Consider the following 15,431-nt stretch of genomic DNA (forward strand, 5'->3'; position numbering starts at 1 on the left):
AGAGGGTTAGGAATTCAAGATCATTCCTTCTGCTACAACGAAAGACAAAGGCCAGCTCAGAGGATACGAGACCTTGTCTCAAAAAAAAAAAAAAAGTGTATTACAGAACAACATTGATGTGTTATTCCCCTTATTTTAAAAAGACTTTATTTCTTTATTTCTTTATTTCTTTATTCATAAGAAAGTAACATCTGGGAGTATATCCCATGAATGATTATTCTTTTAATAAGATAGGCATCACAAAATTAGTAATTACTACTGTGGAACCATAAAGGCCTATCCCCACCCTGCCCCAGACAGAGAGCTTGTTTGGGGTCATATGTTTGTTTGTTTCTTTGTTTTGTATCTTGTATGTATGTGTGGGAGGGAGGTATGCATGTGTGTGTGTATGCGTGTGTGTGTGTGTACACGTGCACATATGTATGTAAAGGTCAAAGGTCAATGTTAGATGTCTTTCTCAGTAACTCTCCACCGTTTAAAAGAAAGAAATGTTTTACATTTATTGTAAAATGTTTTACATTTATTGATTTATTTTGCGGGTATATATGCATGAACATGGGTGTGAACATGTGTGTGTGATGATACACATGTGGAGGTCAGAGTACAACCTGCAGAAGTCAGTTCTTACTTTCCACCTGGAAAGAGGAGTTCAGGGACTCAAACTCAGGTTGTAAGTCTGGCAATAGCCTTTGATTAGACCCTTTTACTTAATTTATTTATTGTTATTCCTATGTGCATATATGTGTGCCTGCATGAATTTATCTTTGCCAGATATGTGCGGTAAAGAGCAGCACATGTGTGTTGTACAGAGCAGAAGAAGGTATCGCACACCCTGAAACTGGAGCCATAAGCTGTTGTGAGTAGCCATGAGGGTGCTGAGAACCAACTCTGCAAGAGCGGTAAGCACTCTTTTTGGTTTGGTTTGGTTTTTTGTCTTTCTTTTTTCAGTCAGGGTTTCTCTGTGTAGCCCTGGCTACTCCGGAACTTGGACCAGGCTGTCCTTGAACTCAGAAATCCACCTGCCTCTGCCTCCTAAGTGCTGGGATTAAATGTGTGATTCTCCCACCCTCCACCCAAGCAGTTAATACCCTTAACCACTGAGTCATCTCTACAACCCCTTCACCTTATTCTGTGGCACAAAATCTCACACTGAAGCTAAAGTTAACGGATTCTGCTGGACTGGCTGGCCAGCAAGCCCCCAGAATTCTCTTGTCTCTCCTCCCGAATATGCACCACCACCCTCAGGTGTTACCCGGGTGCTAGGGGTATGAATTCAGGTTCTCAGATGGCTATCTTCCCAGCCTCTTTCTTTCTTTCCTTTTATTTCTTTCTTCTTCCTTCCTTTCATCCTTCCTTCCTTCCCTCCTTCCTTTATACCTTCCTTCTTTTTTGCTTTCTTCCTTTCTTTTTCATCTGTGCTTTGGAATTAAAGAAAATCCCTACCCCCTGCTCAGATTTAGCCTATATGTAGCTCAGTCTCCAAATTGGTCCCCTACTATGGGGAGCAGGGGCTATTACTGACATGGACTCTGTTGTCTGCTTCTCAATCACTTTCCCCTGGTGAGGCCGCCTTGCCAGGTCACAGAGGAAGAGGACATAGGCAGTCCTGACAAGACTTGATAGGCTGGGATCAGGTGGTAGAAGGGGAGGGCTTCCCCTTTCTGAGGACTAGGAGAAGGGTAAGAGGAAGAGGGAGAGAGGGTGGGAACCAGAGAAGATGAGGGAGGGGGCTATGATGGAATGTAAAGTGAATAAATTTTTTAAAATAAATTTAAATAAAAATAAAAAAGAAAATCCCTAAGTAGGTAGGTCATGTATAAGTCTCTAAATTCTCCCACTAAATGCACTTATAAAAGAAAGCACTGAATTCGGGACTTATTGTTGCAGAGAGTTAGAATTCATGACCATAATGGCAGGGAGCATGGCAACATGCAGGCAGTCGTGGTTGCTGGAGCAGTAGCTGAGAGCTTACAACTGGTCTATAAGCATGAGGCGGAAAGAGAAAGAGAGAGTGAGCACAAGAGAGCTAACTGGAAAAGGTGTGGGCATTTGAAAGCCTCCAAGTCCATCCCCAGTAGTGCACCTCCTCCAGCAAGGCCACACCTCCTAATCCTTCCCAAACACTAACTGGGGAATAAGTATTCAAATATATGAAGCTATGGGGGCCATCCTCATTCAAACCACCACAGATCCTAAAAGCAAAACTTAGAAGAATAGGTTATATCTTCAAGGATAAGTTATTTTTCTAAAGTGTCCAAGAAAGCTTAAAGAAAGAAAGAAAGAAAGAAAGAAAGAAAGAAAGAAAGAAAGAAAGAAAGAAAGAAAGAAAGAGAAAAGAAAAAGAAAACCAGAAGAGTCAAGCTTTCCTTGTCTCATTGGAGTTGGAAAGCCGGTCCTCTTACTGACTCATCCTAAAAGTTGAGTCAGTAAGACTCTATCTTGAACAAGCAGCCACTAGTGGGTTGGGGTAGCTGAGTGGCAGCGGATCTCTTTTCTATGTTTAAGGTCCTGGATTTGTTCCCAAGGACATCCAGGGGGAAAAGAAAAACACAGCAAGAAAAATGTTTGCAGAGTAAAAAACCAACCATAAGCATATCAACAAGTGAATATCTAGCATGCTGGGTAATGACAAGTGCTAAGAAAAATAACTGTGCAGCAAGAAATTAAGAATAATAGGCAGAAACTATAGGCACCAGAGGAAAGGTCACTGTCAACACTGAAACTGGACAGATGGCTCAGTGGTTAAGAGCACTTAACCTGTTTGCAGAGAACCCAGGTTTAGGTCTCAGCACCCAAACTGAGTGGCTAACAAATGCCTGTAACTCTAGTTCTAGGGGATCCCCCTCAGGTACCTGCAATCCACAGCACACAAACTCATAGGTACACATAGATAGATAGATAGATAGATAGATAGATAGATAGATAGATAGATACATAGATACATAGATACATAGATAGATACATAGATAAATACATAGATAGATACATAGAACCTTTTTAAAATTGAGTAGATTCTTTAGAATGCACCCTCTTAAGAGTGAATCGCTAATGAACAGTCTTTAAGAGGCTGCACTTAAAGCCATCTGAGCTGGCAAGATGTCTCTGCATGTAGGGCACTTGCTATCAAGCCTGATGACCTGAGTTCAATCCCTGGGATCTACATGGTTCAAGGAGAGAAACAGCTGCTGAAAGTGACACAAACTGTGACACAATATATACACGATGGGGAAAACAAACAGGTGTAGAAGTAAAAAGAGAGACTGTGTCTTTTACATTTTTATAACAAACTTAAGCACTTTTGGGTTTCATGGAGAATTAAAAAATAGGTGAATACATAGCTACTCATCTGTGATGTCTCTACTATCCCAAACCAACAAAACCATGATTTTAAAATGCATATTAAACATTAATGTCCCTCATAAACATACAGGCAAAAATTTAAAACAAAATTTTAGTAAATGGTATCTGGTATATTTTTAAAATTATGACCTTATTATGATCAAGTAAAGTTTGTCATAAAAATATAAGGTTGTTTAAATGCATTATGTCAATCACATAAACACAAACACCATAGTAGTACAATAAAGGAGAAAATACAGTAATCTCCACACCGTAATAAAAATCCTTTAAAATGATTGGATGTCAGTTGATGATTTTGAACATCACAGCGTGCCGACAGTTCAGTAAACTAGAGGAGAGCTGCTTCAGCCTGGTGCGCCAGCGAGCACCTGTGGCTGCTCTTAACAGTGAGGGCTTGATTGGCCCAGGCCTGGGAGTGCTGTGCAGGTCCCGGCTCTGGCCACTTCTGTTTTCCATCGATGCCCTGATTTGGACCATCATCACAATGAAATAAGACAAAAGTCAGAAATGCCAGGAAACATAAAGTTCCTTATGTGCTGAAGAAATTCCAAAGGCTCTAAAACATAACTACTAGCTATAAAACAAGTTAACAGCTTTAGTAAAATCATTACATACAACAAAGTTATTTCATACTTACATATGCTGGCCACAAGCAACTATAAAACTGCATTTTAAAAGCCAATTTTCCTTTAAAATTGAGTCCAAAACTATAAATTACTTCTGAATAAAATCAGAAGTTTTATAAACTTTTATATCAAGAACTGTAGAACATTCCCAAGAGAATATTTTAAAGTCATAAAAAATAAAGAAACACATTAAATCTTAGGGTATGAATTTCCCTCAAATTAATGTATAGACTCAAAACAATTCCAATCTAAATCCCAGTGGATATTAGAGAGATTGGCAAGTTGATTTTAATGTGCATTAAAAAAAAAAAGTTCAAGGGGCAGGAGAAACAGCTCAGCAGTTAAAAGCACTTGCTACATATCCAAGTTCATTTCTCACACTCATATCAGGCAGCTCACAACCACCCGAGTTCCAGTTCCAGGGTTCTGATGCCCTCTTCTGACTTCTTCTGGTACCTACACATGTGTGGTACCCATACAGCCATGAAGATGACGGTGACGATGTTGATGATGATGAGGATGGTGATGATGCAGATGATAAAAACCTTTAGCCTGGTACAGTGGTGCACACCTTTAATCCCCATAATCACCTTCCTTAAAAAGCAAATGCAGGTGGATGTCTGTGAAATTGAGGTCAGCATGGTATACATAGTGAGTTCTAGGACAGCCATGTATGTCTATGTAGAGAGACCTTGTCTCAAAACAAACAAAAAACAATTTTTAAAGAACAAAATTGGAAGCTGTCACTCCCAATGTCTGCTTACGAAGTTACAAAACTTAATTAAAGAAAGGTAGATAGATGCACAGATCAACAGACAGAATAGAGAATCAGGAATACACTCACATGCATATGGTTAACTGTTGTTTTTAAAAGTACAGGAAGGGCTAAAGAGATGGCTCAGCCATTAAAGGCTAGGCTCACAACCGAAAGTACAAGAAAACCTAACAGTAAAGGAAGGTTCTCCCAACAAAGATTGTTAGAAGTGTTGTCTCTAAAGAAAGAGATATTTATCTTACATTGCACAATCAAATTAATCCAAATTTCAAGAGAAAAACAAAAAAAGCATTCCATTAAATTTCATTGTTTTTCTCTTCCATGTATCCCAGGCCATGAACTCACTGTGTAGCTGGAGATGAGGGTACCTCGACTCTCTCTGTAGACCAGGCTGGCCTCCAACTCACAGAGCTCTGCCTGCCTCTGCTTCTGCCTCCCGCGTGCTGGGATGACAGGCCTGCGCTGCCACCACCACCTGGCAAGCCACATTTATTTTCTGTTCTATTTCTGATAAGTGCAGGTAGTTTTGTCCAAGGAGATGTGAGTATGTTGTTTCCTTTTGTTCTCCGACTCTCCCTTTAGGAGTTCGTATGGTTGATGAGCTTTGGCTGTGAGTTGTTCCTCATCCTAATCCCTGACAATCTGGGCTCCAGCCTGATACGGGCTGAGTTGGCTTCTATCAGGAGCTGTGAGTACTGTTGGGTGGGGAGTAGTTCCCTCCCATGTTTTGCTGGTTTATCTTTGGGCCTCAGGTGCAGCTCCTCAACCTGTCTCAGTCCTGCCCTGAGCCTCACACTCCTACTCAACCGTTCAGCTTCCTTCTCTAGATATCTCCCTTCCTGCAAGCTCAGTTACCCTGTGTCAAGCGTGATCTACTCAGAACCAGCTTTTGCAGCCAAAGGAACCCGAGATGAATCTGACATACTGCTGGAAAGGGCATGTTTACACTTATCTCAGAGAAAAAGAGAAATGGGTGCTAACACGTAAAATGATAGCTCTGCCTTTGAAAGATTTTTGAACTAAAAATAGATATGGAAATACCCATCATATCCTCAAACCAGAATCTGTCTCGGCATCTGATGGTGTGCAGCACACAGCCAGCCAACCAGCCGCTGTGAGCTAAGTCTGAGGGGAGATTTGCTATAGGGCGGGGATAACAAGATAACTCCACAGATTACATCCCGGAGAATGACTGGATCCGGACCCTCCTATTTTTCCCAACAAAAATACCTTAGATGGACTAGGGCATTTCACAGTTGTCAGTCTCTCTTTCTAAATCCCCTCGGAGATTTTACCCAAATTATATGTTATTGATCGTTAGAAATTAGTTTGTATGATTTTTAGTATTTGGATATTGAACATCTTCCTTACTTGGAATGTGATTGCCTTCTTCAGAGGACAGGCTGTACCCATTTCTGAGACTGACCCCAGTTTTCGGTTCCTAGCTCTCATTAAAAAAAAAAAAAAATCAGTGCAAAAGTTCATTGAATCTTTTCATTTGCATGCAAACTCAGTTTCAAATCTGAATCCAGAGCACAGATTTTTACTTTTGTTCCCATTTAATACCAGGTGATAAAAGAATAAATTTGGGAGTTGTACAGGGTAAATAAGACGTTCCTCATTTGTAAATAATAACAGAACCATGTATGACATAGTCCACAGAGCAGGAACTGAAAGAACACTTTGTTTTTCTGATGAGCACATTGCCATGGTGGAAGATGGGCACCTTTCATTGTTCTGGTTTCCGATCTGGGCCTGAATTCATATAAGGCAGCCTCACGCCAGCTTCAAATCCTTGTAAACTTTTCCTGTAACCCATCTGCAGAACAGGGAAGATACTCTTGAGAGTGTCAGCTGTGGCTGCTACCTTCTTCTTGTCCTCCTTTTCCTCCTCCTCCTTTACTTCCTTCTCCTCCTCCTTCTCCTTCTTCTTCATCTGACATGCATAAACAACCTGCTGGAAAACACTACTTTAGTCAGCCAATCAGTACACAGAAATTCAAGGCAGTGCTTTCTCCTGCACTACTTTCCTGAATGGACTTGACTGCATCTTTGGGGAAAACAATTCTTTCTGGCTACAGTCCACATCACATTCAAATATTATTATCGGCTGGGTTTCCTTGTCTGGGCAGCTAGAGGTGGCTAATGACGAGAAATATAGCCAAATCTCAGCTAGCTTCCTCAGGTTTTGAACTCGACTTTGGGACATGACGGGACATGGCCAAAAAAAAAAAAAAAAAAAAAAAAAGGAAATACCTTTCCTGGCATTTTCTTTTCCTCATGTTTTCTGAAATCACTTTCAGATAAGGGCAGCGAGTTTGCTAGAGTGGGAAGCGCTGACTGACAAACTGTAGTCTCCTACAAAATTCTTCCTGGCACTCTAATTATCCTTTCCTTCTCTACTTCAGTATCACATGGAGCCATGTGTAGAATCATAAAATAATTATGCAGTGTACAAGCTTTCTGGGAGCATGTACCACTGTTTTCCTAATTCTTTATCTCTCCCATTGATCGTGGCGTGTGTGCATTGATCCAAGTCGGCCATCTGGTTAGGCAAGATAAGCGTGCTAGTGTCTCTGCATTGCACTGTCACGCGGGGAGGGGGCACATTTTGGCTGTAGGGAATTACGGGGGCAGGATTAGCCCTCTTCCTATGAGAAAAAGGAATTTTAAATGCAGTGTTGCAGCTGCATGGACCACGTTGCTAACTTCTGCTTTTGCCATGAACTGGGTAGATTTTTCTTCTTGCTTGCATTGTCTCCAAAGGTATAAAGATGCCTTGTATGAAACAGGGGGAGGCACAGGAGAGCATGAGAAAAGATTCATCTTTAGCCCACGTTAGACTCGTAAGTGACTGATATACTGCAGGGTTTCTAAATGACAAAATGGCTTTCAAATGATGACAAAAGGCTGCTGGATTCGGGAGGGGGGAGCACTTTAGCTGAGACTCCTGCCCTTGCCCAAACAAAATCATTTCTGAGAGGGAAGAAGTATTTGTATTAGTCTATGCGAAAGATGGAGAGAGAGGGAGAGAGAGGACATGTGTATCATAGCGGAAGGAATTACTGCAGAAGCGAGGCTCAAGCTGAAGGGTGCCCTCTCCATTTGTTTATCTCTTTCATGTATTGAAATGAATGTTTGTCCCAAGTTTATGGCCACTGGGACTGAGTGAGTATGCTATTTAATTCAGAGACTTTTTTTTCCCTCAGCCCCATTGGCCACTGTTGTTTTCAAATTTGATTGCAGCCATTGTTGCCTCATATTCTGCAAATGTGTGGAAGACTCAAAAGCTTTTCCTCAAAATTGAACAATTCTGTCAAAAAAGATTAGTTCTATTTTGTCTGCTCGGTGCTGACTATTCATGAACGTGAAGAGAGAGGGCTTGGGTGTCATTCTGAGTTGCTAAGGTGGCTGCGTCTGGGCTATTGACTTGAGGGTACCAAACTGGAATCTACAAAAGAGCAGCCAGAAGGAGAGGGAGCAGCGGCCGGCCATGTGCTTGGCTGCACCTTCTTTAGCTGCCCATTTATTTCTTTTGTTGCCAGAACTTTTATTGTCATACAGTTGAAAAAAAAAATGTTAGACACAAGCTTCAGGCAGCACAAGCAGAAAAAAGGATTTAGCATATCAGTAGGGATCATCTTACACCGAACCAAATTCTTTTCAGGATGTATAATTAGTGAATGCAGTCTTTTTTTTTTTTTTTTTTTTTTTTTTTTGAGCCTATGGACAGGGGGGGGGGGTTGGCGAAAAAAGCTCAGATCTCTGGTCAGAATATTAGAAGAAATAAAATACATTTTCTCATTTCAGAGAGATATACACGTATTAACTCTTTCTACACAGAGTCTTTGCAATTCCCTCCAGAACCGTCTGGTTGAATAGGGAAACTTACTAAGAATTCCTGTCATTGTCTCGAGTTTCCTGAGAGGAAACTGCTGTGTAGTTGAACATATTCAAAATTTTAGACGGATGAAATCGGATTCAGAGCAACATGAATGTAAAAGACCCTTCTACACAGGAGGGACTGAAAGGAAGCGTGTGGTTTTCACACGATGCCTTTGTGGTCCAAAGGAGTAATCAAAAAATGTGACCGGGAAACTGAAGACAGGCAAAGGTGCGCTTGCGTCTACTGGTGAGTGACTGCACTGCAAGCCCTAAACTGCCCTTGGGGTTCCTAGATATTAACCCTTGTCTGAGGCGAGAAAACTGGAGTCTGCGGTCACTTCCCTTCTTCTCTTTCCATTTTTCACTTCTCAGTTGAGCATTTCAGTGCTTTTACATACATAAGAGCATGTGTATAAAACCAGGTTGTTTTTTATTTGTTTGTTTGTTTGGTTGGTTGGTTGTTTTTTTTAAGATTAATTCACATTTCATTGAGGAGGTGTCTACTTCTATTTCAAAATATACTTTAAAAGAAGTTAGTAGAGTAGAGAGAGATTCCTTTTCCTTCTTCCTCCAAAAAAGGAAAAAGCCACATTTTTAAGATTAATGTTCACTAAATGTAAATCATTTATCTCTGTATGTCCATACCTAATTCTGAAGATAGCGGAGTTGCTTGGCAGATGACATGTTTTGCTGGGTCATGTTCTCGGGGCCTCTTTAACTGGAGCCTTGCTGGTTAGCCTTTATTTCTTTTCTGCTTGTTTTGGACAGCATCAGCTGCCTACTGCTGGCTTCCTGGTAAAACAGAACCCAAGCCCAGCTCTGTTTCCTTTCCCGATGTTAGGGACTCTGCTTGTATTTGTATCAGTAACTTAGTTATCAGCATGTTGTTACTGTTAATGACGGCAGTGAAAACTGGGGTTCACAGGAAATGGTTAGTTTAACTTCCAAAACCCTTGTGGCCCTGAAAGAAGTATCCAGTAAGCTTTTCCCTGGAGTCAGTCAGTCTAGCGCTGGCTCTTTATTCTCTTAATGCTTCTGGTATGGAATTTGGGGATCCCAAAACAAATTGGTTTAGAAAAAAACTGTGAATGTAGGCTGTTAAGAAGACTTGATTGTGTTCTCATTCAGGGAAAACTCACTTTAGTTATATCTCCACAAAAGTTGATACATTGAATTAGAAAGAAAGCAAAATAGAAGGCTATCAGTGAAAATACTGTAAAAGTTGGAATTAGGGTATCATTGCTTAAATATTTTCTTTCAATATCACTGAAATACTTTTTTTAAAAATCACTATTACTTTAGTACTTGTGATTTATGACACCTGTATTTTTCTCTGATATGTATTTGGAATGAGAAATATGAATGAAAGAAACTAGCCATGTGTACACTCACTTTTGATCTAAGACCTTAATCCACTGACGTTGTGCTGATTTTTCTTCCTCTCTTTCTTTTTTTTGTTGGTTTGGGGGGTTGTTTTTTGGTTTTGTTTTGTTTGTTTGTTGTTTGGTTTTGTTGTTGTTTTAGACAGGGTCTCACTATGTTGCTCCGGCTGTCCTGGAACTCACTTTGTAGACCAAACTGGCCTCACACTCACAGAGATCCACCTGCCTCTGCCTCCCAGGTGCTAGAATTAAAGACATGTGCCACCAGCATTATGCTGATTTTCTAAGGACACATTTTAACCAATTTTGTCATTTGCCACCCCCAAATCACTGGCTATTTAACTATTTTCATGTTTTCTGGTCTCCCACCTGTTCAGGTCAGGCCGCCTAGATGTCTCTCAAGAACAGGCATACTGACTCTCACACAGTGAAGAAAGCCAGACATTCTTCAAGGTGACAGCCCTCAAAAGCCTGGCTCTGACTGGTTCAGGCAGTAAGAGATTCCTCTTCAGCCTAGGATCCAAATGCCTGAGTTCAAGAAAAGTAATGGTAAATCACTGCAGAGTACCCAATGCCAAGAGTGAGTTCAGGAGATTTGGAGCCTGTGCTTTTTGGTTTAGACTTAGCAGCCATGGCATCAAAGTGTAAGGAAGCCTCCTCAGAAGCAGCATGTAGATTATCCTGACCCTGGGTGAGGCTTGATGCCAGGAGGGGCCAGAGAAAGAGCAAGCATGACTGGGAGGAAGAGTTCAGCAAACCACAGATAATCAAGAGAGCTAAGAGTGATGAGAAAGCCTGGGAACAGGGTGAAGGACAAACTTTCATGAAGATGAAAAGTGTTAAAACAGCTAAAAAAAATTGTGAATAGCAAGTCTGAGCTTTGAAAAACAAGGGGGAATTTATAATTAAATACATGGTTTGTTAATCTCAGTGTAGTGTAGAGCGCTGGCTCTCAACCTTCCTAATGTTGTGAGCCTTTAATATAGTTCCTCATGTTGTGGTGAAACCCAATCATAAAAATTATTTAATTGCTACTTCATTTTGCTACTATTAGGAATCACGATATCTGATTATGCAGGATATCTGATATTCAACTTCCAAAGGGGTCTTGACTCACAGGTTAAGAATCACTGGTCTCTATGATTTAAACCTCATCATTGTATCGCTAGGTGACATTTCCTTTTGTAGAGGTGTGTGTGGGTATGGGTGTGTGGGTGTGTTTATGTGAGTATTCGAGCAAATGCACATGAGTGCACAGGGGTACAGAGCATGAGTGTGCACATACAGAGAGACCAGAGGTCAATCTTGGTGTCCTTCCTCGGGAACACTTTGTCTTTTAAGACAAGAGTCTCTCATTGGCTTGATGCTTATGTAATAGAGTAGGCCCACTGGCCAACAAGCTGACAAGCCTCTGCGTCTGCCCCTTCAGTGCTGGGATTCTAACCACGTGCCATCATGACTGGCCTTTTCTGGGTTCTGGACATTGAGCTTGGGTTCTCATGTTTCTATAGCAATGACTTTACTGACTACATTTCCAGGCCTCGGTGTGGTACTTTCCGTGTGGAATGCTGTTTATATTATACCTTTACATTGTGAACATAGTATGTTATCTAGATCAACATACTTTTCTTTTTCTCTTTCTTTCTTTCTTTTTTTTTTTTTTTTTTTTGGATAGGCTGTTTCACTGTAGCCCCAGCTACTCTCAAACTTATTATGTAATCCAAGATGGCCTCAAACTCAGCTTCCTGACTTTGCCTCTACCTTCAGAGTGTTGGGATTGTAAGTATGTGCCATCATACCATGCAGGTATCAATGGCTAGGGAGCTTTGTTTTGTCCTCTTTTGGGGGATGGGGATCAAATCCAGGGCTTTGCACATACTATGGCAAGAGCTCTACCAAGAGCTACACTTCCAGATCCTATTTGACATTTCCTTGATAGAGCCACACCAACCCTCCTTAACTTTACCCTCCAGGCTGACAAGAGCTATATAATTCACCGTGTTGTGATTTCAGGCCCACACATTTGTTAGGTACCATTAGCTAACTAGTTGGGGATTTTTTTTTTTTTTTTTTTGAGGAGGGAGTTGTTTTTGGTATTTTGTTTTTTTGTTTGTTTGTTTGTTTTCTGGTTTTTCAAGAGAAGGTTTCTCTGTGTAGTCGTGGCTGTCATGGAACTCATAGAGATCTGCCTGTCTTTGCCTCCCAAGCGCTGGGATTAAAGGTGAATGCCACCACTTTAGATAACTAGTTTTATCATGGCATAGTTAGGTATGCATTCAGGGGCACAAGGTTCTGCAAAATGTATGTATGTTAAGTACAACTCAAATCTAGCAGGCTACAGACATCTTCTTAGAGAAGGAAAAAAGACAGTGTTTTAAACAGATAATGATGCCATCGTTCAAATTTTCAAAGCATCAGTTTAATTTAGTGTGAACAGTGAGATTTTTTTTAAAGTATTGTTTTGTAGACAGACCACATTTTTTTATTCTTACAAATGTCACTTACTCCACCTGACTAAATTCACGGTCCTTTTTTTGACACTGCATGTGCATGCAGCTATAGAAAATAGGAGGATGTTCCACTCTTAGAAGTATATCATTGTGATAAAGATAAGATAAAGCATGTATCTGTCTTATGACATGATAGAAGCATGGATCCCTTTTGGATATAACTGTTTTTCAGATATACCAGTTGGGTATAGCTGTTCAGGTAGGTGTTAGAGCTAGTGGTTTTTTTTTTTTTAAGGCTAGTGGTGTTTTTTGTTTTGTTTTGTTTTGTTTTTTTAAAGGATCATGCATGTCCAACATCTCCACATCTGTTTTACTTATCAGTCTATAACAGGAAAGCAAGAAGCTATCCCATTGTAATGACTAGCATACACTGAGCCTTATTCAAGCTCTAGGCTTCACTCTAACAAGTTTACCAATGATCATCACATACAGTCCCGGTACCCTATGAGCTAAAGGCTTTTAGCACTACTGTGCCCTTCTATAGATCAGGAAACAGATTCCCTGAGATGAAGTTACTTGACCAAAGTCATGCATCTAGTCAGTGAGGAACCTGTGTTCCATACCAGATAATCTGACCTGAATATTCTTCAATCATGGCATGCCTTTCTCATACGGAAAAGAACTGAAAGACAGTGACAGGCATGTGCCTTGGGAGACAGAAGACAGCTGTAGCAAAAAAAAAAAGCAAACAAACAAAACACCTGAACAGAAGTTAACATCAGACCCCACAATCCTCATTAGGACCTCGAATGCTGACCTCTAGACACATAGGAGGTGAGTGATAAACTATTGGATACTCAATACCAGAAGGGATAAACTATTTGATATTCATGTCTTTCATTTTCCAAATGACAGAACTGAAGCGTAGATAAGAGGCCTGAATTTTATTGTCAACAACAAACAACAACAAAAATGAATTCAAAATGGCAGTTCCCCCAAATGCTAAACTCATCTAATATTTGAAGTCAAAAGATCATTCCAGGAGGGTCTGGAAAAGCTAAGGGCACAGTGGTGTGTACCAGGATGTCATCCATTCCCTAGAAGGCATAGGAATCACCACCATGTCTAAACGCTGCTGAAGGATTTGTCTGTGAGACTGAATGAGAAACATTATTGACACAAATGAGGAAGGTATAGAAAAACATCACCTTCAAGTTCAAGGCAATAGTAAAATTAAGAAAAAAGACAAGGACCGAAAAAGAATTCCTTGAATTTAGCTTTCTTGTTTTTAAGTGGAAACTGGTTCTCCTTGAAGAGGTACCTCTTGCCTTGAAGTTGGAAGTGCAAAGAGATTTAGGCCAGACGTGTAGGTCTGAGAGTCAGCAGAGCCCTAAGAACTGGTAACAGGAGGTCTAGCGTATACATGTGTGCACATACACACACTCACACACACACACACACACGCATGCGTACACATACACAAAGAGACAGACACCCGTGTTTTCCCCTTTTTCTCTCCTGTATTCTTGCCACCAAAACATTGTTTAGAAATGGGAAAATATCGCTTTGTTCACCCAAGCTCATACTGGTAGCAATCCGTTTGATTTGAAAAACTCTTCACAGGTCTTTGACTAGAATAGACAAAGAAACAGTCAAGCTTGGACAAGGAGCAATGCTCTCCTCCATTTCATAACATCTCATTGCCAGTTTTCAAGGTCATAATTTTTGTTTGGTGAATGTACTAGGATACAAAGGTCAGCAATTTTCTGAACTTGTATTCACGAAACCCCTATCTTTGAACCTATTGCTGAATTAGTTCTTGCTCAAACAGAGGAGGTTAATTACAGTGTCCACAGGCCCTCCCCTCAGTTTGTCAGTTTGACAAATTCACTAGTAAAATTCACTAACACAGACAACTCTGTGCCGTTTTGGTGAAAGAGACACCAGAATAATAAAATAGTGGGTGTTGGTCCCCATACCTGTGTTACTGGCTTCATATCTCAGCTGCTCCAATGTTAGTTTGGTCAAAAGTGAGCATTTGCAAAGGGGGAAAATGGGTCCCCACAGAAGGGAGTGCTGTCTTTACTGCTGAGAGAATGCAGTCTTAATTAGGTAAACAAAGAGGTTTTTCATTACATTGTAAACACATTTCACAGAGAGACCCCATTTAAGTTACTTTTAAAGAAACTGGAAAATATTGAGAAAGTTAATTGGAGGTCACTCATATGACAATTAATGAGAAGACACAATTATCTCCTAGCTAGTATGTGGCTTGAGGATTTTTTTTTTAATCTTTCACTTGTGTTCTTATTTTAAAACGTTGAGAATGCCAACCCAAGTAGGGGCAGACACAATATTAAATGACAGATTTCTCTATTTATATTTAAATAACCACTCACATGAAATTATGTGCAAATCATGAAATAATTTCTGGCAGAAATTACTGTTTATGAAATAAAAAAAAATCTGGGAGATGGGGTGCTTGTCATATTAAATTGCCCATCTCCAGGACATCACATGCGTTCACACAATGCAGAGATGCTGCATTGCAAGACCAGTACAAATTGCTTCCAGTGTTAATGAAGATGGATGGAGAGGACTGAAAAGCACTCATTTACAAGCCCCAGGAGAAGGGAGAGTGGCCATGTTCCCAATTTCTACCTTCTTTTATTTTTATTTATTTATTTATTTATTTATTTTGATAATATCCAGTTGAGCGATGGTAAGTTTAATAGGATGCTCTTGGGAAGGCTTTGCCATGGTTTTCATTTTGAGTTTTAAATATGGCCTGTTTTTCCCCATTTGGGATGAAAATTGATTGTACTTGTGAAGTTGGGAGGCTTACAGATAAAGCTAAGAAAAAGGAATCTTAGTCTGTGTAGAACTATGGGTAAAGAGGCCTAGCTATAAATAAATAAATAAATAAATAAATAAATAAATAAATAAATAAATA

General features: G+C 40.2%; 1 pseudogene; it reads left to right on the forward strand.

Moving 5' to 3' along the window:
- LOC129675914 (ribosome biogenesis protein BRX1 homolog) overlaps positions 1-3,853 on the forward strand; it is an 8,119-nt pseudogene extending 4,266 nt beyond the window's left edge.
- The last annotated feature ends 11,578 nt before the right edge of the window (positions 3,854-15,431 follow it).

The sequence above is a fragment of the Psammomys obesus genome, unplaced genomic scaffold (genome assembly GCF_907164565.1).
Source record: "Psammomys obesus unplaced genomic scaffold, mPsaObe1.curated_primary_1811, whole genome shotgun sequence".
Lineage (NCBI taxonomy): Eukaryota > Metazoa > Chordata > Mammalia > Rodentia > Muridae > Psammomys > Psammomys obesus.